At 33.1% G+C, this 25,192-nt stretch overlaps 1 protein-coding gene across 2 annotated transcripts in view; it reads left to right on the top strand.

Moving 5' to 3' along the window:
* Positions 1–25,192, top strand: part of LOC114331564 (dystroglycan 1) — a 1,301,763-nt gene that overhangs the window by 616,417 nt on the left and 660,154 nt on the right. The gene's annotated exons all lie outside the window — the stretch shown is intronic.

Genomic DNA, 25,192 nt, shown 5'->3' with positions numbered 1-25,192 from the left:
TAGACAATTTAAATTTAACTTTAATAAAAAGATTACATTCAAGAAGAGTGGTGGGCCCAACGGACCCGAGTTGCCCGGTTACGTAAGTAAAATGTATTAAACATAATTAAACGCTAATCAAGAAGTTGATTATAATCGAGTCCCCTTAACAACCATCAAATAACAAAATCCGTTGTTCGTACGCCAATCAGTTGATTGTAATTAATAGAGAGCGGAATATATGCAAAGTGCATATAGATGCATATATTGCATTTTTTCAGACAACAAACACAACATTGCATATTGAAGCTAAACACGATTTATTTTGCATATTTTAAAAATAAATTATATAAAAATTTAAAATTGTCCTCTCTTAGTTGGAACTTTATAACTTCGATATGAACGAGCTCGTTATTTATCTATCTATCGCTCATTATTATCTATCTGGACTTTCCCATTACTACCTGAATTTAACAATTATGGGTGTTCCTAGAAAAATATTATTTTATTAGCGTAGCAAGTCCTAGTTTTAATTGTTCGACGTATAGAAAATTTATAATGTTAATATAAAATTTGGCTCTGCCCTCGCTGACTCGACATAACTTCAACATTAGAAAAAATATTCGCTAACAAAATTTTTTCACTTGTTTGCACTTCAACCTCTATATTGGAACTGATGGATCGCCCTAAAATATTAAATAAAGTTATTAAATATGTACGAAAGTCATTAAATTTAGATTAAAAGGTACTTAGTGCCTACCTAATTAGGGTCGTATTACCTGCGCTTGTTGTGACCACTTTCTTACATATTTATTTGTTACCTGCACTTACCGGAGGGTAAAAGTATTAAAATGTGACCAGATTAATTACGCCCGTAGGTACCTACCTGCTTTTAAGGGTCTAATATTTATTTTGTCAGTTTCCGGCCAACATTTGTTTAAAGTAAACGTTGTATCGTATTTAGTGTTTTTGAAGTGATTGGTATATATATATTAAATTTAAATATGTCTACCATTCAAAAAAGTGCTTGGATAAAGTGTTTTCCCGAGTTAAAGCTAAGTGGAGACAAAGTATTTTGCAAGGCCTGTTCCAAAATCGTAAGTTACATTCATTTTCACATTTAATTTTTTAAATGAGGAACTGACAAACAAAAGCATCATGTCCCACAAAAGAAATTTTTCTGGTAAGAGTGTTTTTATTCGACAAATTCGCTTTTACTTCTATAAAGACGGACATAGAGAGAAGCATCAAAATACAAAAATCCATCAAATTGTAAACAATTCCGCTTTTGTTCAAATTAGTTTTGGCAAATTAGTTTACTGCCTAAATTAAAATATTGTCCTATAACATCAGTAGATGTAGAACGAACTTTTTCTGTGTCCAAACACGTTTTTAGTGATAGAAGGCAAAAGTTGCTAGTTGAAAATTTTGAAAAATATTTGATTATAAATTCATACTATAATTTAGATTCTTAATTTAATTATAATATCAGTTTTTGTGTGCCATTTCATTTGTTTTTATGTGAAAAATAAATATGTATTAAACATAAATGTAGGTTGAATTTTTTAAACATAAATGTTTATATTTAATATACTGTTTTATTTTTGAGTATTTTTAATATGCATTTGCATATTTAGACAAATTTAGAAAAAATACCTGCATATTTGTAGTAAAAGTAATGCATATACATATATGCGCATATTTTGGTAATGTTGTGTTGCATATATTCCGCTCTCTAGTAATTAATTATGTTAATTATCATTATGATAATTAACATGATTGATTGATTAATTAATTATTAATTATTAATTAACATAACAATTATTAACATAATTGATTAACTAATCAATTAATCTCATAATTGTAATCAATTATGTTTTCAGCAGTTGTAGAGCATGGAGGACATGCAAAGAAGTATTGATCATGGACATCGGATACCAAGATCCGGCAGAGGAAGACAAATAGATAAGTACAAGGCTTCCTCGGTCGTAAACCTGCGAAACCCTTTTAATAAGAGAAAGACAACCATAAAAATTGCTACGTGGAATGTGAGGAGCTTATTCTCTTCGGGAAAATTAGATAACGCCGTGATGGAAATGGATCGTTTGGGTATAGACATATTAGGCATAAGCGATACACAATGGCCAGGAAATGGCAAATGCCCCACAACTAATCATGGTATGTTTTATTATGCCGGAAGTGACACCACAACCCATCGATACGGAGTTGGAGTCATCATCTCAAAAAAATGGAAAGATGCTGTAGCAAATTTTACTCCATTCTCAGAGCGCGTGATGTTAATACAACTGAAAGATAAGAAGAACATAATAAACATCATACAAGTGTACGCTCCTACAGCAGACAAAGACGAAGAGGAAATAGAACAATTCTATAATAACTTAGAAGAGGTGATAAGAACAACAAAGAGACAACACATTAACATAGTAATGGGCGATCTGAACGCCAAGGTAGGTCAGGGTAAAGTTGGAGAAAATGTCGGTGAATACGGCTTAGGTAATAGAAATGAAAGGGGTGATCGTTTGGTTCAGTTTTGTCAAAGCGAAGATTTAATAATAACTAATACATTCTTTAAATTACCCCCAAGGAGACTGTATACGTGGACGTCACCTCAACACACACAAGAAAAAGTAATCAGAAACCAAATAAATTACATAATGGTGACAAAAAGATACCGTAATGCCGTGAAATCTACTAAAACTTACCCTGGAACTGATATCGGTTCGGATCATAATCCAGTAGTATCTGTGTTAGAAGCTAGACCAAAGAAAATGAAAAAACCATCATCCCGGCGTTAGACTTAAGTCAGCTTAAAAGTGAACACCGACCTCAAACAGTGCGCGAAGAAATCAACACCGGCCTCAGTGTAGCAGAAAACCAAATCCGCAGAACAGACAACATAGATGAAAAACTGAAGTATATAAACACTATAATAAGAACTACGGGAAAGAAACACCTAACCAAATCTCCAAAGAAACATAAGGTGTGGATGACACCAGACATACTACAACTAATGGATGAAAGCCGCAAATTGAAGAATAATTCAGAAAAATACAGAGAGGGTGATAAGAACATAAAGCAAATAATAAAGAAGGCTAAAGAATCATGGATTAAAGAACAATGTGTAGAAATGGAAGACTATGAAAGAAAGTATGACACATTCAATATACATAAAAAAGTAAAAGAATTTACAGGAACCCAAGAAGACATCATATAAGTTTGCTTAAGGACAAAGACGGAAATATTATTATAGACTTAACAGAAAAAATTTATAGATGGAGTGAATACATAAGAGAATTGTTTGAGGACAACAGAAATAACATTGACAAGGTAAATGGTGAAACGGGGCCTGAAACCCTAAAATGTGAAGTAGAAATGGCACTTAATAATTCCAAAACTGGAAAGGCAAATGGACCCGATGAGGTTCCTACTGAATTACTAAAGCTGTTGAATGATGAATCAATAGGTATAATATTGCACTTATTTAACACAGGATACAATACTGGTATTATACCTCAAGAGTGGCTGCTGTCTACATTCGTTACACTGCCAAAGAAATCCAATGCAAAAGAATGTTCAGAACATCGAACAATATCTTTAATGAGCCATCTACTAAAGATATTTCTAAAAATCATCCACAACCGAGTTTATCAAAAGTTGGAGTCAGATATTAGTAATACACAGATGGGGTTCAGAAAAGGACTAGGTACTCGAGAAGCTCTCTTCGGTTTGAATGTTCTTACACAAAGATGCCTAGACGTTAATCAAGAAGTACATGCATGTTTTATCGATTTTGAAAAAGCGTTTGACAGAGTACGCCACGATAGGCTAAGGCATTCTTGAAAGAAAAGACATAGATAATAAAGATCTGCGAATAATTCTCAAATATTGGAATCAGAAAGATAACATCAAAATAGAAAACGAGATATCAAAAGCAATAGAAATATGTAGAGAAGTAAGACAGGGATGCATTTTGTCACCACTGCTATTTAATGTATATAGTGAAAGCATCTGTCAGGAAGCCCTTTTGCAAGCAAATGAAGGAATCGTAATCAATGGAGAGGTTGTAAATAATATTCGATACGCAGACGACACTGTACTAGTTACAAGAACAGTAGAAGAATTACAACGATTACTTACAAACATAAATATTGCTTGCAACAATTATGGCATAAACATTAATGTCAAAAAAACCAAGTATATAGTCTTCAGTAAAATCATGACACAACCAGCACATATTATTATAAACGGCATTCAAATTGAAAAAGTATCAAGTTATAAATACTTGGGAACTTTAATAAACGAAACTGGAGACCAAAACAGTGAAATAAAAACACGTATCGAAATTGCCAGGGCCACCTTCATAAAGATGAGAAAATTCTTCTGCAACAGTGATATAAGCATCCCTCTACGATTAAGAATGCTAAAAGGCTACGTATTTAACACGCTATTATACGGTGTAGAGGCCTGGACTCTCAAACAGAACAACATAAAAAATATTGAAAGTTTCGAGATGTGGTACTACCGTCGAATGCTGAAGATAAGTTGGGTTGAAAGAATCACAAATCTTGAAGTAATACGAACGGAGTAATACAAATCTTGAAGTTAACGATAAAACGAAGAAAACTCGAGTATTTGGGTCACCTGATTAGAGGTCATAAATACGCATTACTTCAAAATATAATGCAAGGAAAAATAGAAGGAAAACGGAATCCAGGCCGTAGAAGAATGTCGTGGATGCGGAATTTGAGAGAGTGGTTTGGCTGCACCACTAATGAACTTTTTAGGTCAGCTGTGAACAAAGTCAGGGTAGCCTTGATGATTTCCAATCTCCGATAGGAGTGGCACAAGAAGAAGAAGAAGAGCATGGACAAGAGTTGGCTTTGGCTCATAAAGGGCTACAACGCCACTGATGATGATGATGATGTTTTCAGCAACCCAATCAAAGTTGACATTGACAGTTGGTGACAGTAATTAAATATTTGATAGTGATCATTGTTGATTAGCGTTGGAACAACCGGCCCTGAATGAAATTATAAGAACAACAAGGAATTAGAACGGCAAGGTCGTGCACCGATGCTACATTTATAATTAGGCAAATGAAAGAGAAATCATTAGAATACACCAAACCGGCATAATTATGCTTCGTGGACCTTAAGAATGCATTTGACAGGGTCAAATTAAAAGACGTTATCTACTTATTGTACGCAAGAGAGATACTTCTAGAAATTATCAAAATGATCGAAAATATCTACCAGAACAGCAAAAGTAAAAGTAGAGGAAGAACTAAATAACCCAATTGAAGCTGACAATGGGATAAGCCAGGGCCTGAATCATCTATTGTTAAACTTTTTCATGGATGAAACAATAAAAAAAAGTAAGAACTAAAAAGTATACTAAATGAGAGAAAAACAACTTAAGAGAATCTGCTATGCAGACGATGCAATACTAATCTCTGAAAGTGAAGATAATTCTCCACCAATTTAATATAACCGCCTTAAAATTGAACCTGTTAATTACCCCAAAAAAACAAAATGCATGGTTTTGAAGAGCTGGAAGATCAGATAATAAAACAAATAATGGAGTTTAAATATCTAGGTATCACACTATCTAGCTTACGAAAAGGTCGAAAGAGAAGTAGAAGATCAAGTGAATAGGGCAAACAGACAATGGCGGCTCGTGATTTTTACAATAGGGGAGGCTATACCTAACTGTAAAATATCTAGACAAATTTGCAATAGCAAAAAAAATCCGCCAAAAAATCTAATTTAAGGTCCCATTTTTTTGACCATTTTATATTTACATTTTATAATATCATAATAATTCATAATTTCATAATATCATATCATGTTAAAAATAGTTAATCTAATTGTAAAAGTGTATTGCCAAAGTTTGTGTCGTTTATTTGTTAACAATTATGTCTCTGTAAGTAGATATGCATATCAAAATAAATACACATTTGAAGTTTTGCAGTCCATACAGGTTGAAGGTTCACATTTTTTAAGATACTCAACTGAATTTTATTCTAAAAGCGGCCTACTGGCCTACTGCGATTCCAAAAACACGGTAAATTACCGATATTTTGCTTTGCAATATAGATATCGGAAAGAGTTATTTGAACAAGTTGTTCCAAATATTATTCTAATCCCACATACCAAATTTTATCACAAAATTCGCACCACCTGTAGTCAGGATCCTAAAACCGAAGAGGAGGCTGCTGACCGATCAGCCGCCCTTGCCCAATCTCCGAGCAGCGTGTGCGTTAAGCGATAATGCAGCTCTAAGGAGACCGGGTCTCCTTGAACGCTGCTGGGCTGCGCGGAGCATTCATCATGCAACCTCTTCTGTCCACTGCTGGACCATTCTCTCCCATTCTTCGCCACTCTTCACGGTTCTGTGCTTCTTGTTGCCATTTCTTGGATATTCGGTTAATGTCGTCCATCCAGCGTGTTGGTGGTCGTCCTCTGCTGCGTTTGTCTTCTCTTGGCCGCCAGTCAATTAGTTTTCTGGTCCATCTTGAGTCTTTCAGTCGCGCTATGTGACCTGCCCAATTCCATTTCAGCTTGGCTATACGTTCAACGACATCAGTGATACCCGTTCGTTTCCTTAAGTCTTGGTTCCTTATTTTGTCTTTTTTTGTCACGCCGAGAATCGATCTGTCCATGCGCCTTTGTGCCACTCGCATTTTTAGTGCTGTTGTTTTTGTGAGCGTGAGAGTTTCTGCTCCGTATGTCATAATAGGAAGAACGCATTGGTCAAATGTCTTCCGTTTCATAGCTGTCGGGATGTTGCTCTTAAAGATGTCTCTTAGTGAACCATACGCCGCCCAAGCAAGTGTTATTCGTCGTTGAAATTCGCAAGTCTGATTGTCCTTGCCTATTCTGATTTCATGACCGAGATATATGTACTTTTCTGTCAATTCTACTACTTGATTTTGGATGGTTAGGTGTTCGCTGGGAACTAAATTTGTCATAAATTTGGTCTTACTGATGTTCATTTTTAGACCTATTGTTGAAGATACGTTTTCTAATTCTAGTAGCATTTGTTGTGCTTCACCCAGATCTTCGGTAATAAGTACTATATCGTCGGCAAACCGCAGATGATTGAGCATTTCTCCATCTATTTTTATTCCTCTATTTTCCCACTTTAGCATTTTAAAGGCGTATTCGAGGACCTCTATAAATAATTTAGGTGAGAGAGTGTCGCCCTGTCTCACACCTCGCTTGATATGAATTTATCCGCTAGTATCATGTAGTTTTACACACATTGTTGCGTTTTGGTATAATGTGTGCACTAACTTTGTAAACCGGTAATCTATTCTACTATTGTTCAGAGCAATTATAATGCTGTCTAATTCCACAGTGTCGAAGGCTTTGTGAAAATCTACGAAGATAAGTACCAGTGGTCTGTTATATCCTATCGACTTTTCTATTAAGGTTTTTACTGTTTGTAGCTGATCGTTTGTTCCGAATTTTGAGCGGAATCCAGCTTGTTCTCGGGGTTGGTAGAAATCTAACTTTTTTTTCTAGTCTTAATTATAATTCTAGTCGTAATTATTCGGGTACACATTTTATAGATGTGGTTCAATAAGCTGATTGGTCTATATTTTTCTATGTGCGCCTTGTCTCCTTTCTTGTGTAGTAAAATTGTTACTGCATTGTTCCATGTTTCCGGTATGCAACAATCTGTTGGACAAAGGTTTAACAAAATTTTTATTTGGTTGAGAAGGGCACGTCCACCCATCTTTATAGCTTTTATTACGACTCCATCTTCTCCTGGCGCTTTGTTGTTTTTCATCTTTTTCATTGCGTCCCGGATTTTGCTTAGTATGATCTCTGGCATGCGCTCTGAACCCTGGTTGATAATTTTGCGTGATGCAGCGGCTTCCAAATTCTTTTGGTCTTCTCTTTGGCTTGTGTATAGTTCTTGATAGAAGTATTGAACTATGTGTAGTAAGTAGTTCTTCTCTATTTCATGTGGGGACGCGGAGCATTAGCAAGTGAAATATTCCGGCCAGCAGCCTCCGCTAAAATTTTAGGATCCTGACTACAAAATAATAAAAAAACTAAAAGTGCGAATTTTGTGATGTTTGGGTATGTGGGGTTAGAACATTATTTGGAACAACTTGTTCAAATACCTTTTTCCGATATCTCTAACGCGAAGCAAAATAGCAAAGTAAACAAAACAGTGTAGCATGTGTAAAAAACTTATGGGGAGGCTAAGCCTCCCGTGCCTCCTTTAACAAGCCGTCACTGCCTCCTTTAACAAGCCGCCACTGCAAACGGAGTAGCAAGATACAAGGTGGAGAACATTAAGAACTGGGTAAGAAACATTAGAGTAAAATGGAACGACCACATAAGCCGAATGGCAACAAATAAAGTAGTAAAGACGGCGAGAGCCGGTTCCCCAATAGGAAGACGATCAATGGAAAGACCACGAAAACTATGGACCGACAACTTACTGGAGGCACATTGAAAAAACAGGCAGAGTCATTTCCACAAAAAAGAAGAAGAGAAAAAAGGTGTAAAACCCTTTCAATTATATTTTAAACGTGCTAAAAATCAAAATTTAAACGATATAATGTGAATGATTTAGGGTTTAACCGAAAGGAACATACTTACCCTTACTCGTCATGGTGACCACGTCTTGGTCTGACAAAAGTTACCAGCTCACTGTTTATGTCAAGTTGTTATGCCAACGTGTACAATGTACATGTTTATAATTTGGTGCGGGGTGGTAGAATCAGTTGCAAGTGGTAGGCAGTTGACTTACTTGTCCTTGATCTTGTAGGTAAATGCCATATTTTGAGTGAAATTCTGAGAGATATACCCTCGGATTGAGCTATTTTGAGCACATATTAAAATATATGGCTATTTGTTTACAAGATGGAATTAATAAACATTTGCAGGTTATGTAATTATTTCTTAATTCAAAAAAATTGAAGGTAATTTCCGCATTGGAAATCGAAACGTCAAAACAAATGTAAAATGTGATTCTCATTACAATCAATTATTGTTTAATCTGGGAAGGGAACGAGAACTTTGGCGATGTTGCTAAATATATACATTCATGTTTATGTCCTTGCAAATCCTAGACACTCACTGTGTAACGGGATATAATTAAGCATCCAGAAATTCAGATTTAATTTAGTCAATGCAGTTTTAAATCTAAAATCCTTTTTTATAAAAATAGACCAATTATTACTCAATACGATTGTTTGTATTTGTTTGTATTAAATTATAATATAACATTGAATATATTGATGTAAGTAGTATACGCACTGCTGGCTTGACCCAGAGAAAGTTGCAGAGTAATGATAAAGCTTGTTGTTGTATTTATAATTATGTTAGTAAAACCGAATTCATATAAACAAATACACATGAGACATATACATACGGACATAACGTGAGAAGGACTCTTAACCTTCCGATGACCAACCTTTTTTTTGTTACACGGATGACCAAGGGGGTAAAAAATGACCCAGGTCAAAAATGACAATTAACGAAAAAATGAAGTTTTTTTATGGCATGGACTTTATGTCATTCAGCCAGTCACAACATGAGTATTAGTGTCATGTGTAGTGTGTATGTTGAGTAAGTGTCTTGTTACTTTGCAAAGTCGACGTCATTAGCGTAAAACTACTTGGAATTACACATAATAGACGGTATTTTACTAAACATCAACTTCAGAATATATGTTTTATTCGTAAAATATAGGGAATTTTTTTTATTTCAAAATATAAGGATATCTAGAATGATATTAAAGTCAAATAAAAAAATTATGAGTTAAAAATTGAAAATACTTTTGAATTTATTAAAGAAAAACATACGCTGGGGTCCAAATTTCCCCCGCTTGGTCATCCGAAGGTTAAGAAAGAATTTAATGATTATCAGTCGATGTCATACGCCAACTGAGTACTTTCAATCATTTTAATTAGTGAACCAATAAAGTAGATATGAGTATTTAGTGCATTCAAGTTAATCAACCCCTAGTAGGGGTAAACTACCCCAGCAACCACCACAATTGAATCGATGGAGAAAAAACTTGAAGCCTTCGAGATGTGGCTATACGTATACAAGCGAATCCTCAGAATATCATGGACGGACAAGATAACCAACGAGACCGTATTACGAAGAGTGGGCAAAGAAAGAGAGGTGATGTATACGATTAAAAAGAGAAATTTAGAATATCTCGGACGCCTTATGAGAAACAGCACTAAATATAGATTACTGAAAATAATCCTTCAAGGCAAAGTATTTGGAAAGCAAGGAATTGGGAAAAGAAGAATATCATGGTTAAAAAACATGAGGAAATGGTTCTCCACAACAACAACGAATCTATTTAAAGCATCAGTTAATAAAATAATTATAGCCAGAATGATCGCTAATTTTCGAAACGAATAGGCACCAAAAGAAGAAGAAATAATAATTATTCTCCCTGCGTTCCCTTTGCTCGAGCACCATTACCCGATATACTTGACCTAGACTGTAACAATATTTACTTTTTACCTCCATCATTTTTGAGTAAATCATTTATACTTTATACATCAAAACTATCTCTATCTCTAGAGAATCATATATCATAGTACATACACTTCGCTTTAAAAAAAATTGGTTTTATTGTATTTTGCAAAAAGGCAATACTGAACCGAATAGAAAAATTCCAAATTTGTTCGCATTGTTTGGATTTCGATTGCCATGAAACTGAAATTTAAAACTATACGGAATACTAAACCGAATACAAAAATTACAAATTCGTTCGTATTGTTTGGAATGCCATGAAAATTAAATTTCAAAGTGTATTTCAATTTTATACTAAATCGTAAATTCGGATTATAAATTTAACAAACCTATTTTGTTGTTTTTATAGAGGTTATGTATTAATTATATCGACCCAAAAATATTTATAACGTGTTTTTAAATCCTTTCTAAACAAAACATAAAAATAACAAGTATATCTCTAAAAGCGTACAGAATATAATAATACATACCATATAAAAAAAATGCATGTATTACCTAATGGGTGCATATGAATTGTCTCCTGCTGACAGGTAATATGGATAACAGGTAATATGGATAAACCACTAAGCGGTTTGCGAGAATTGGCTCCCGATAAATTATTGGTAATTTAAGTAGGTAGGCGATGGATTTTATTGAGGTGGCCAGTTAGAAACTAAATTTTCTCATCGTTCTTTAAATTCGTATACCCCTTCGCACCCCTTATACCATAACTTATTTCCAATTAGTTTGCTGATAGTTTTGCGTCTTGCTTGACCTTGATCATATCGTTGTAGAAGATGCAAGCTACAGAAATGTTAAGAGAACTAAGAAAATCCATACTAATGGTGAAAAATTTAATTTACATAAGTTATTGTCGGGAGAATTGGAGCGATGGCAGTGTGCACACCGTGAATGTCAGTCGTATGTGAAAATAGAAACTTCTGCATCGTACACAGTACACACTGGTGGTGAGCACAACCACTAAAGGCAAGCGTCCACAGACCCGCATCGTACGCAACGGATTTTAATTTGCCTTGTACAAAAACTTATGTAACTGCGTCCACTGATCCGCATCGTACGGATCGCATCATCGGCAATGCCGATGGGTTGTTCGAGAGGCAACTTTTGCGATGCGTGCCGATGAATCATTCGGAATGCCGATCAGTGGACGCATCCCACGCGCTCTGTTTGGAATTTCGCTTGGTCCAGTGGGAGCTAATCTACGGCTATTTGCATTTGACGATCGTCTTGTCCGTAATGAAACAAGTAAACTCAGTTTTAACTGTTATTTTATATATAGGTATATTCAGAAAAAATATTATAGGCCATGATAAGTTGATCATGGGGATTAAAATATCATAAATATTACTCATTTTTCATGTTTATTAGACTTTTTCAAGATATCTTAAGTATCTAACTACGAAAATTATTCTCGTTAAAAAACAAAACATTTTTCTTAAAGCAATCATTTTTCATTTCTCTTTCATTTCATTTTTCTTAAACATCTTAAAGCAATGAACTTTTTAAAAAATATTAGACTTGTTAATGATGTTTTTGAGAGAATTGATGCAAGACATTTCATTGTCCTTCACAAAAGATGAAAAAGCAAGCAAAGTGTGTTACAAGTAGTTGAAAACCACAAAAAGTATTTTACCGATTTCAGAAAGGTAACTTTAATTAAACTTTTACTGAAACTTTTACTGATGTAGTTACTATTTTCCATTTAAAGCAAATTGTAACAGCTTGATGTATTCCTTTATATTCAAATGTATAATAACTTAGAAAAATGGGTGCTACTATGCGGTCTACCGTCGGGTTTCTGTTATAGGTTGCGGTCTACTGAGAGAATTGGTGTGTAAGCTGTAATACAAAAAATGTGCTGATAAAAATGTTTACAAATCATTTTTGATATATTTTTTAAAAACATGAAGAGTTTATGTAAGGTTTTATAGATCTAAAGTTAGTAAGTTTCGAAATATTTAAAATGACATATGAGAGTTTTATCAGTATAGTGTTATTTTTAAATAATTTAATATCTTTGACATAGGTATAACAATATAAAATACAATGTGATCACTATTTGGAAATACGCTTTTTTTAATTTTTTTAAATGATACACCCTGTATATTGTATATTAGTATTGTATTTTGTAGTAAATATTACAGGTTTTCTTTTGATGTATGGTTGTATGTACCTAGCATGTTTCGTTTTGTAGATATTTAAAAAAGAACTATATATTATACGTTTTTGCAGAGTTTTTATTACTAAACAGATATATTAAAATATCATACCAATAAATGTGGTTAATATGCATAAATTAATTATTTTAAATAAACAACCAATAAATAAATAAACAACTAACTTTAAAGTCTACCTTAGTAATTTTTCTACCCTAGCAGGTAGTGGAATCGGCAATCCGATCGCTGCCGATACAGTGGACGCAGTATGAAAAATTAATCCGATGCGTACGCAACGGATTTTAGTTTGCCTTGTACAAAAACTTATGTAACTGCGTCCACTGATCCGCATCGTACGGATAGCATCATCGGCAATGCCGATGGGTTGCTTCGAGAGGCAACTTTTGCGATGCATGCCGATAAATCATTCGGAATGCCAATCAGTGGACGCACCCCACGCGCTCTGTTCGGAATTTCGCTTGGTCCAGTGGGAGCTACTCTACGGCTATTTGCATTTGACGATCGTCTTGTCCGTAATGAAACAAGTAAACTCAGTTTTAACTGTTATTTTACATTATAGGTATATTCAGATAAACATATTACGGGCCATGATAAGTTGATTATGGGGATTAAAATATCATAAATATTCCTCATTTTTCATGTTTATTGGTCTTTTTCAAGATATCTTGAGTATCTAACTATGAAGATTATTCTCGTTAAAAATATTAGACTTGTTATTGATGTTTCCTATCTATGAAGATTATTGTCGTTAAAAAAAAACAACACATTTTTCTATTTTAAAGCAATGAAATTTTTAAAAAATATTAGACTTGTTATTGATGTTTCTGAGAGAAGTGTAAAATTGATGCATGACATTTCATTGTCCCCCACAAAAGATGCATGACATTTCATTGTCCCCCACAAAAGATGAAAAAGCAAGCAAAGTATGTTACAAGTAGTTGAAAATCACAAAAAGTATTTTACCGATTTCAGAAAGGTAACTTTAATCTTTAAAGAAACTTTTACTGGTGTTGTTACTGTTTTTCATTTAAATCAAATTGTAAGAACTTTGTGTATTCCTTTGTATTCAAATGTATAATTATTTCTAAAAAAGGGATGCTGTCTACCGTAGTGTTTCTGCTATAGCTTGCTATCTAGCGAGAGAATTAGTGTGTAAGCTGTAATATTACTATGCCGATAAAAAAAATGTTTACAAATCATTTTTGAATATATTTTTTAAAAACATGTAGAGTTTGTGTAAGGTTATATAGGTCTAAAGTTAATAATTTTCGAAATATTTAAAATGACATATGAGTTTTATAAGTATAGTGTAATTTTTAAATAATTTAATATCTTTGACATAGGTACATCAATATAAAATACAATGTGATCACTATTTGCAAATACACTTTTTTATATATTTTTTTAAATGGTACACCCTATAATATATTGTATATTAGTATTGCATTTTGTAGTAAATGTCTTTCTTCTGATATCAGGTTGTATGTACCTAGCATGTTTGGTTTTGTAGATATTTAAAAAAGAACTATATGTTTTACGTTTTTGCGGATTTTTTATTACTAAACAGATACATTAAAATATCATACTAATAAATGTAGTTAATATGCATAACTTAATTATTAAACTAAATAAAAAACTAATTAATAAACAACCAATTTTAAAGTCTATCTTAGTAATTTTTCAACCCTAGCAGGTAGTGGCATCGGCAATCCGATCGCTGCCGATACAGTGGACGCAGTATGAAAAATTAATCCGATGGGTACGATGCGTTCGATGCGTACGATGCGGAACTGTGGACGCTTCCCTTAAATCGCCGAAAAATCAACAATTACCTGAAGACAAAGGTCGTTGAAGACATTTAGGAGAAGCCGATGAACCATTCTCACAAATAAGTGAAGAGTTCTGATATTATGTGAATGATGTACATTTGATATGGAACTGTATGAAGGTATTACCGAAACTATCAACCAGTTTAAAGGAAGTGTATGAAGTGCTATATACAATAATTAAAATAACGTCAACTGAAGGAGATCAGTTCTTGTTAAAGGGCGTTTCTGACGTCAATTCTGTGTTGTTTTCTTAGGAGACAAAAAAATTTTGTGCAATCATGGGCTCATGAATGAACACTACGTACCTCTTTTGTATATGTCTTGCTTCCCCACAAGAAAACCGTTCCCTATGTACGTGTGTTCCAGTTTTTTGAAAGAGGAATGTACCAGAAGAGGCATAATTTTTGACCAGGTCATTCTGTATGTGGATTTTGAATAGCAATCCACAGCAGTTCGCCAAGTTTTCTTAAATACTGATTTGAAAGGATGTCGTTTTCACCTTGGACAGAGTTGGTATGTTTATTAAACGATTGTTAGTCTGTGTGAATTTAACTTTAATTAGATGAAACGGGGGACGAAAGATTCACAAACTAGACGGAATACTTGAAGGAATCAGACATTTCGTGTTACTTAAAATACGTGTTAGGTCTTTCTTTTCTGGACTACGAAGATGTAGGCGATTGTTTTGCAATGGATGTTGGTGGAGAACTTACATGGCTGAAGATGCCAAATTTTCACCTACCATTTGTTCCAAGAATAGTACTTCACTACGACGAATACATGCGCGAGCTTCAATTCAAAATTTAATTCTTTGGTTTATACATGTCATCCTAACATTTTCCAATTTTTGGAGGTTCTGAAAAATGTTCAAATATATTAATAGACAAGACGAAAACGGCGGGTTCGTTGAAAGAAATATTCCCATGAGATTTTTTTGCATAATCACATTCGTGAGACACCCCAGAATAAGGTTCAAGAAGTCGCCCACGCGAAAAGTGGTCCATTTTTTTAACAATTTTTTTTAATAAAATTGTAAAACTCAATATTTTTGGCCCGGACAAATTTTTTTTAGATTTTTCGGACCATTCTGGACAGAAAAGCACTCTAGAAATTTTTCTCTAAAGTTGATCGTGTTTGAGTTATAAGCAATTTAAAATTTGAAAAACTCGAAAATGGCCATTTTTAAACTTAATAACTTGGTTAAAGATTATTATTATGAAAGTCAAAAAGTGACTAAATTAAACTTAAAGCCCCCCTTCATGATCCTGAAGAAATTTGTGTCATTAATTTATTACTAAGCTGTTATTTTTATTTATTAATAACACTGGTAAACACACAATTTGCTGCCGGAATTTTGTTACCGTTTCTAGGTAATTTGGGTCTGTTGAATCCAAAAATGCCACCAGATTTGCTCCATAAGATCGTTTTCAGAAAATTCGAAAACATATCACATATCTAATATATAGGGTAATTTACCGCAGCACCACCTACCTATATGTAGTGCTGCTACCCATCAAATAAACAAAACACGAATAAAAAGTAAGATATTTATTGTATAACAATATACTTACAAAAATCATTACATATATCTGCCAAAAAAAGTTAACTTTTCATCTAACAATCTAACCTAACCGGCATCGCAGCACAAATCTGTTATTCGACGTCACCTAAAAACTTCCTTTTCTATGAGTTTCTTGCAATGGCTTTAAAAGGACGGTCCCTTTGAAGACTCCAGCAGTAATCCTCCATCATGTGAGTGTCCCATCTCCCCAGATACTTCTCTTCCATCGTTTTGATATCTTGGTGAAAGCGTTCCCATTGTTCCTCACTAAGGTCACATTATAAAGAGGGACAGTAAAACCACTCTTCGAAAAATTGGAAGTAAAATCTTTAGTCGCGCATAGCGACCGCGCAATGTTCCCAGTCGCTTTTGCCCCACTCTCGCATTGCTAGTCGCATATAAACGTACGGGTTTAAAGTTGAATTGCGTACTGCCGGTATTACTTCTTGAGATCAAAGTGCCGACATGGAAGAGGTTTTACTGTCCCTTTTTATACTGTGCTAAGGTCACCAAGATTTTCTGGGAAACGGTCTAAGTGGCTGTAGAGGTAATGAATTTGAATACTCATATGCCAACCGTGTTTGTTAAAATTTTTGAGCATTTCTTCCACTATATCCCGGTAATTTTGGATTTATTGTTTCCAAGAAAATTTTTCACAACTTTCACAAAAAAACATCATGCATTACATTCAATTTCAGTCATCGATTCTGTAAAATGCGAATCTTTTATAAGTTGTCGTCTCTGAGGCCCATCAACTATTCCGGCTTTCAATTTTTCTTTACTAAGTGCAGGGAATTTGCTGGACAAGTATTCAAAACAAGGACGATTCTGGTCTAGGGCCTTTACAAATTGTTTCATCAGCCCTAGTTTAATATGTAACGGAGGTAATATTATTTTCTCTCGGTCGACCAATGCTTCACTTCGTTACCTACGGTAGCTTTTCCTTAAACTAAAGCATCTATTAAAACTCCATTTTCTTCTACTTCAGTGTTGGTCCTTAGCCCTGCTATCACAAATACACAGGAAACAAGGATATTTTGTATAGCCACCTTGTTGTCCCAGGAAAAAATTCACCATCTTAAAATCAACACAGATCGCCCACTGATGTTGATCATAATAATTGATGTTTTTTAGTTCCAGCAATATTGTTTTATATTCTTCTTTTATTTTTGTAGAATGCCCAATTGGTATACTTCCATATTTGTTGCCATTATGTAGAAGGACACACTTTAAACTTCGGTTGTAACTGTAACCGTCGATAAAAAGACGCCAGTGATGTGGTGTATAATTTTTTCTATAACAGTCCTTTAATATTTTTACAAAATACCATATTATCTTTTTGAGAAAAAAATGCAAAAGATATAGTGCAGCTATAGTGGTGGAATATACAGAAATGTAAGAATAATAATTTAAGTATTTGATCAGTATGTTATATCTCGAAAACTAGAGCTGATACAAAGAAATGGTTTGTGTTTTTGGAATCAGCACAGATAAATTAACCAAAATTAGTTGATTTTTTTTCGGCAGCAAGACAAATTTTTTTTTGTTGGGCTGTGTAATGAGTGGTAAGATCGTATTGACGCGGCTGTAAATGTGAGTGCTAGTGAGATGCGCCATTGAACTGCCTGAATGGCATCTCTTTCGCACTCGTCATGGATGACCGCCTAATACGTGCATGGCTCTCATTATTTTTACTTCAAAATATCAGCTTAGTAATCAAATAATGACAAAAATTTCTTCAGGATCTTGTAGGGGGGGCTTTAAACTTTGATTTAGTCACTTTCTGACTTTGATAGTAATAACTTTTAACCGAGTTATTAAGCCTTGAAAATCGCCATTTTTCGTTTTTTCAATTTTAAAATGCTTTTACCTCGAAAACTATCAACTTTAGAGAAACATTATAAGAGACCTTATTTATCCAGAATAGTCCAAAAACCTAAAAAAAATTGTTCGGACCAAAAATATGGATTTTTGCCATTTGATTAAAAAAAATTGTTAAAAAAAATTTGGACCACTTTTCGCGTGGGCGACTTCTTGAATCTTATTTTGGAATGTCTCACGAATGTGATTATGCAAGAAATTTTCATGGCAGTATTTTCTCCAAAGAACCCGCCGTTTTTGCCTTGTCCATAAAGTAAGTAGTATTAGTATTAGTGTCCCTAAAAGAGTATACTGAAAAGCAATATCTCTTAAAAGAAATTTCATTAAATTTCAAAATATTCTTTTAGAGGAAGAACGTATACTTGCTTTTCAGTTTGTAAAAGGTAATCTGTCAAACAGAAATCAACCTGTGTAGTCTGTAAGTTGCAGTCTCTTTAATAAATAAATGGTTAAGACTACATTTCTAATTAATAGTGTATATTATACCTGTTTTCCTCAAAATCTAAGTTTTAGAAGAAGATTGAAGTTCTGGGAATTTCGTAATGAGCAGTAGCCAGTTCGTAGCCAGTATGGGGTTGGGAGCCAATCGCGTAAGACTAAAGTTGTTTTATAGAGCTCGGTAGAAAGTTAAAGTTAAGTAACAGCTATTTAAATATTTCTTTTTCATTTATCTTAATATCCAACGTGTCTGTTCCTCGTGATCCTCAGTAAGTTTAAAACAGTCAGAGCAGCGTTTTTAAGTCGTCCCTTGCTTATCTTCGTCCTGTTCACGATACGGCTTAATATATTCTTACTACATTATTACGTTTTGCGTCATTCTCTCAATATGTTTATTTTATTCTATTTTTCTTATTTTGTGTATTTCACACCCCGATATCATTAGTGCTATAACCCTAAAATCGCAAACTTTTCAGTGGAGCAAGAACAAGATGTTATGTGAACTCTTAATGTTTTCTTTTGAAGCTACTACCTTATTTAAGTTAACCAAGTTCTGCACTCATGTTGATTATGTGTGTAGCTATCCAATGCTAGTATTTATTTTTATTATTGGCATTGCTTTACCCTGAAATTCACCCTTAAAATATGATAAGGCGTTATTGCTAAGGCATCCATATTCAAAATTCGAGGCTTAGGTTCTCTAGTACCATAATTATGGCACTAGAGAAGTTTTATTTTGGTAATTTTTCTTGTCTAACAAATGCATTATCCCATGTTAGGGTAATATTGAAAAATGAACGGTACTTAGAACAAATCCACTCTCAACCAAAGCGTAACGCAAACTGCCTTGTGGCGCTCTTGCTAATGGTGAGAGAGCGAAAGCGGGAAATGCTAATAACGACACAGGCGCACTATGCCAATTTTAAGATAACAAAATTATATGACATTATTGCACAATGAAGGCAACGTCTAAGTACCCTTTCAGACTAACACACTGGTGTCTGACACAATGGTGTCCAACAATGCTTTGCCAATGGAACACCGGTGGCGGACACCGGTGTCAGACACCAGTGTCTTAATCTAAAAGGGTACTAAAAGTAGGTACGTGTTTTTTTTCCAAAAACTGCAAAAAAAAACAGATTTTCCATTTTTTAGGGTTATGGCACTATTGAAGTCGGGGCGCGATGTGTTTTTTCTATGTCTAAACAGGATATATTTTCACTGTTTTCTAATGCAGTTCTTTGTCAATCATGTAAAGTATTACTGGTTATTCTTTTTAGTATCTTTATGTCTGTTGTTTTTATTATTCGTTTTGTTCTTGCTGTCTTATGCGCTTTAGTTTTCGTATCTGTATTAAGATGTTTAACTCGATATCAATGTGTTCTTTTGTTGCTTAATCGCTTATAAATACAATATTTAAAACTGGTGAAGCAGTTAACTAGTTTTGATGGGAAATAAGCCACAATTTTACTAAAAAAATGATTTTATTAACGTTTCGATGTCCAAATCAGATGCCGTTGTCAAAATACAAAAATTATTAATGAATTAAACAAAAATATTGTTGCTTAGTAAAAAATTCTTCTAACAATTTATTTAATCTGACTCATTTATATCGGCAATTCAGACATATATTATACCAATATTAATGCCAATATTTATGAGTTGCGTTCCTGGGACGACTTTACTGAAAGATAGTTCATTCGATTACATGAAATCAACCCCAACGAATGAACTATCTTTAAGTAAAGTCGTCCCAGGAATGCAACTAATAAATATTGTATAATATATGTCTGAATTGCCGATATAAATGAGTCAGATTAAATAAATTATTAGAAGAATTTTTTACTAAGCACAATATTTTTGTTTAATTCATTAATAATTTTTGTATTTCGACAACGGCATCCGATTTGGACGTCGAAACGTTAATAAAATAATTTTTTTAGTAAAATTGTGTCTTATTTCCCATCAAAACTAGTTAATTACAAAAATACTACAAGAAAGTAGCTTCAGAACAACACTAGTGAAGTAAGAAATAAAAAAAAATAAAATAAGGATGGAATTCCTAAACAGTTCACGGTGTCAGATTTCGTTTTTGAGAATGAGTAACCCTCTTCATTATATTGGTGGACTATAAGGCAGCGTTTAGACGCCGGGATAAATCCGAGTAATTTATCGATATCGATCAAGTTGTTTCAATATATCGTTGTGTGTAAACGGTACATCGCAGCGATTTATCGGAATTGGAGTTGGATTGCATGGATTGCATATCGCAACGTCTAAACAAGCTTTAAGTAATCCACGAAGTTAAAGTTGATGTTCATTTTATAACGAACATTTTTCAAATATTACTTGTGATGATTTAAAATACGGTGATCAGCGCACTAATAACTGGCAAAATAACGTAAAAAGATGGAAATCAATAAGGTTGTGAGATAAAAAGAGATGATACTTGTAGAGGTAAAAAATTTAGCGATAGAAACCTATAAATTGATATGATATTGATTGTTTCCCACCTCTATAAGTAGGTATCAGAAGAGTATGTGAACTAAAACTGTCACTGTCACAGTGGTAGTTGCCAAACTGTTTCGATACGTCTAAAGGTGGGAAACAATCAATATCATGACAATTTACAGGTTTATATCGCTAAATTTCTCGCCTCTACTGGTTTCATCTCTTTTTATCTGACAACATAAAATATGTTTTTCATCTTTTGCGTTATTTTGCACCGTATATACAGTGATGAGCGCGCTAATAACCGACAAAATAACGCAAAAGATGGAAAACATAATAGGATTGTGAAGTAAAAAGAGATGAATCTGTAGCGGTGGAAATAATCGATATAAACGTATAAATTAACATTACATTACTTACATAGTTTCCCATCCTTAGACGTATCGGAGGAGTATGACAACTGTCACTGTGACAGTAGAATTTTATAAAAGACTCCTGTTACAGACGTCTAAAGCTAGGAAGCTACATAATGTAATGTTAATTTATACGTTTATATCGATAATTTCCACCTCTACTAGTTGCATCTCTTTTTAGTTCACAATGTATTATGTATGTTTTCCATCTTTTGCGTTATTTTGCCGGTTATTAGCGCGCTCATCAGTGTATTTCTAATGTAAAGTTTCTCAATAAATAGAATATTTTAAATAAATATGAATGTAGTGTACACCCTATAGAAAATTCTCATTTACAAAAGATCGCAGTTCCGATGCACGCCTGTAATAATTTATTGTGTCTGCAACAGAAATGTCATGCGAGTGTTTGAAAACAAATCGATTGTTAGCACAGATATTTATTTAGGTGTCCATCGTTGTTTGTATAACGTCAACTTTGATGTAATTTAGGAATGTATGTAAATCGTGTGGAAGTAATTTTGATTTTTCATGTTCTTTACTTTGTTGAAGTTAATGTAACGGAAATAATAGCTTTGTGATAATCTATAAAAATATTTGGATAGACAAAAGAAATTAAGTAATTGTACAAAATATTCAGTATATTCTACAGTTTAAAATATTACGATTTGACTCAACGTGTTTTGCAATGCAATGCAAATTTATAGCCTAAAACGAACATAGATTGCCTTTGAAAACTAGTTCACAGATTTACTACAAGAGCAAAATAATTTTACATGATACAGGTAAAAATAGGGTAATTAAATATCTTATTTAGAGAATTCATCTTTTAGTAAATAAGCAAATGTTTAAAATGGGAGTTTTTGAATGTTGGCCCGATAATTTGTTACTTGGGAAATTGCAAAACAAGACTAAAATTTCGAAAATCAAAAATTCGCTGTAACTTTTGCGAAAATGAACTTAAGACTTTGATATCGCATGAAAAGTAGAGTCAAACAGTCCATATAGTACACAAAAAATTTCAAGACGATTCGTCAATTAGTTTACATTTTATTAAATTTGTTTATCCCACAGAGCTTTCTTACAGTGAGAATTTTATATTTAGAGAAGTATCTGTGAATTAAGTAAAAAAAATGGCTAACTTTGACCGTCGTTGGCCTAGGCTAAAATTTGTTTTTCAAAAATTCTTGTAAAAATACCAGCTTTTCAAATCCCAAAGTAGATTTGTCTATAGTCAATATTAACAAAATTATTCAAATTAATTATAAGCCACAAATGATTCTACTTTAGTAAAAGGTTCTTAGAATGGTAAAAATTACTTTTTATTGTTTTTTTAATACGTTGAAAATATAGGTATTCTTCTTTCATGTGGTTCCCACAGAATTTCTGTATCTTTATAAAAAAAGCTGTTCTGAATTTTTTTGTGTATTATATGGACTGTTTGACTCTACTTTTCATGTAATATCAGTCTTAAATTCATTCTCGCAAAAATGATTTTTGATTTTAGAAATTTTAGTATTATTTTGCAATTTCCGAACCAACAAATAATCGTAACAAAATTCAAAAACTGCCTTAACCATTTGCTTATCTAAAAGTGGAGTCACTGAAGGTGGATATGAGCTATTACCTCCGATTTCGTTGAACCTCCATCGATTTACATGAAAATTGGTGAGTGGTTAGAGGATATCTCAAGTAACAAAAGTGACATGGTGCCAACTTGCGCTTTTACCCTGGGGGTAAATGCCACTCCTTCTCGGGGTGAAAACTATTTTATTAAAAATAACCCCATAATTCTATAGAGGGACAAATTTCAAGCAAAATTTGTTGTATAAAGTTATTAAAATAAATGAAGTAAAGAAACACAGACTTACTCACAATCATTTAATAATACTTTGACGACCGGTTTCGATCTCTACACTTATCAAATCATCTTCAGGTCGGCGTTACAAGTAGTTAAATGATGCCGTTACAAGGGATGCGTTGCAAGTTCATCGATAACATGTTTAAACGTTAATTGGACGTTTCATTTCACTATGTTTTGACCTACGAAGCATGTCCGCTTACCATGTCCCTCATCTAGCTATGCTATTAGCATAAGTTGGACGTTTAAACATGTTATCGATGAACTTGCAACGCATCCCTTGTAACGGCATCATTTAACTACTTGTAACACCGACCTGAAGATGATCTGAATAGTGTAGAGATCGAAACCGGTCGTCAAAGTATTATTAAATGATTGTGAGTAAGTCTGTGTTTCTTTACTTCATTTAATATGGACTCACATATGCAACCCATTCAATATTTTATTAAAATAAATCAAAACTTTCATAAGTTAATAAAGATCAAAGATTTTAATTTTTCTTGAGAAAAATGCATGTTTTTAACCAATTTTTCATCAATAACTCAAAAAGTGTAACTTTTTACAAAAAACTTATTATTATTAAAATTGAAGCTAATAAAAAATGAAATAAATCGTTTACTAGAAAAACCTTTTAATGTTAATTAAAAGTGAGTTATAGATTTGAATGTATATTTTTTTTTCGGCGAGTAAAAAACTCTTAAGTATTCAAGCTGAAATAACGGGACATTGATGCATTTTATAACATAAACTTATTAAACTTATCAAAGTACTTAAAAATATCTATCAAAATGAGCCCCCAAATATGTTGACAGCGTTAAAACTTGTGCTCCAAAATTTTTTCAAAATTTATCTTTTAATAATTTTTCAAAAAAAATGTTATTGTTTTTTTTTTTAATAACTCCGTTCCTGTTTACGATATCAGGCTCATCTAAAAACTGTTTGAAAGTTAATTCCAAGTGCAATTTAAGCACGTTAAACCTAATTTTCTAAACCCCTTAGTTTTTTAAAAATAAAAGGTTAAATGGCCCCGGTTGCATGTTTCCCACAGCAAAAATTTAAGATTTAAACGTTTCTATCTCGGTTATTTTTTACCCTATAGAAATAGTAAAACAGGTAATATATTTGGCACAGAAAAAACTAAAATTTCGTTATATATAATTTTTTACGTATAGGTATTCAGTATTTTTGGAGTATTATCAAAAAAATATGAGAATTACAATAATTTTAAAAATTATGATTTTTTGTAAATTATATCTTTTTTTCAAAAATATGCATTCTAAACCAGTCAAAATTATCGAAAACATTACTTATGCTAATATAAAGAAGTTATTGTAAGGATTACTATACATTTTAATTTTTGTGGAAATGGCGTATGTTTTATTTTTCACTTTTTCCTAAAAAATTCGAAACAGTTCTTTTATTTTCATTATAACTTAGTTAATTTTGACGCTATTACCTTGCTCTGAAGCTCATTTGATAGGTATTCCGAAGTACTTTGACAAATGTTTAGCAGGAATATTTTATACACTGCATCGTTTTCCCGTTATTTAAGCTTGAATAATTAGATTTGAGTACTTGTCGAAAAAAATACACATTCAATTGCCAATAACTCACTTTAAACTAACATTAGTTTAGTTCTTTATGTGAGGAGTGCATTCAATTTTTTATTATCTTTAATTTCAGTAACAACAACTTTTTTGTAAAGGCTTATAGTTTTTGATTTATACGTGAAAAACCGATTTAAAACATGCATTTTTTACGAAAATATAAAATCTTTGGTCTTTAATAACTCAAAAAGTGTTGATTTATTTTAATAACTTTATATAACAAATGTTGCTTATAATTTGTCCCTCTATCGACTTACGGTATTATTTTTAATAAAATAATTTTCACCCCCGAGAAGGAGTGGCATCCAGCGTCACCTTTGTTCCTTGAGGTATCCTCTAATTACTCACCAATTTTCATGAAAATCTATGGAAGTTCAACGAAATCGGAGGTGAAAACCTTCAGTGACTGCACTATAATAAAAGATGAATACTCTAAATAAGATATTTAATTACCCTATTT

The sequence above is a fragment of the Diabrotica virgifera genome, chromosome 2 (genome assembly GCF_917563875.1).
Source record: "Diabrotica virgifera virgifera chromosome 2, PGI_DIABVI_V3a".
Classification (NCBI taxonomy): Eukaryota; Metazoa; Arthropoda; class Insecta; order Coleoptera; family Chrysomelidae; genus Diabrotica; species Diabrotica virgifera.
Note: the sequence above shows the minus strand (reverse complement) of the source record. Positions and strands in the feature narration are given on the sequence as shown.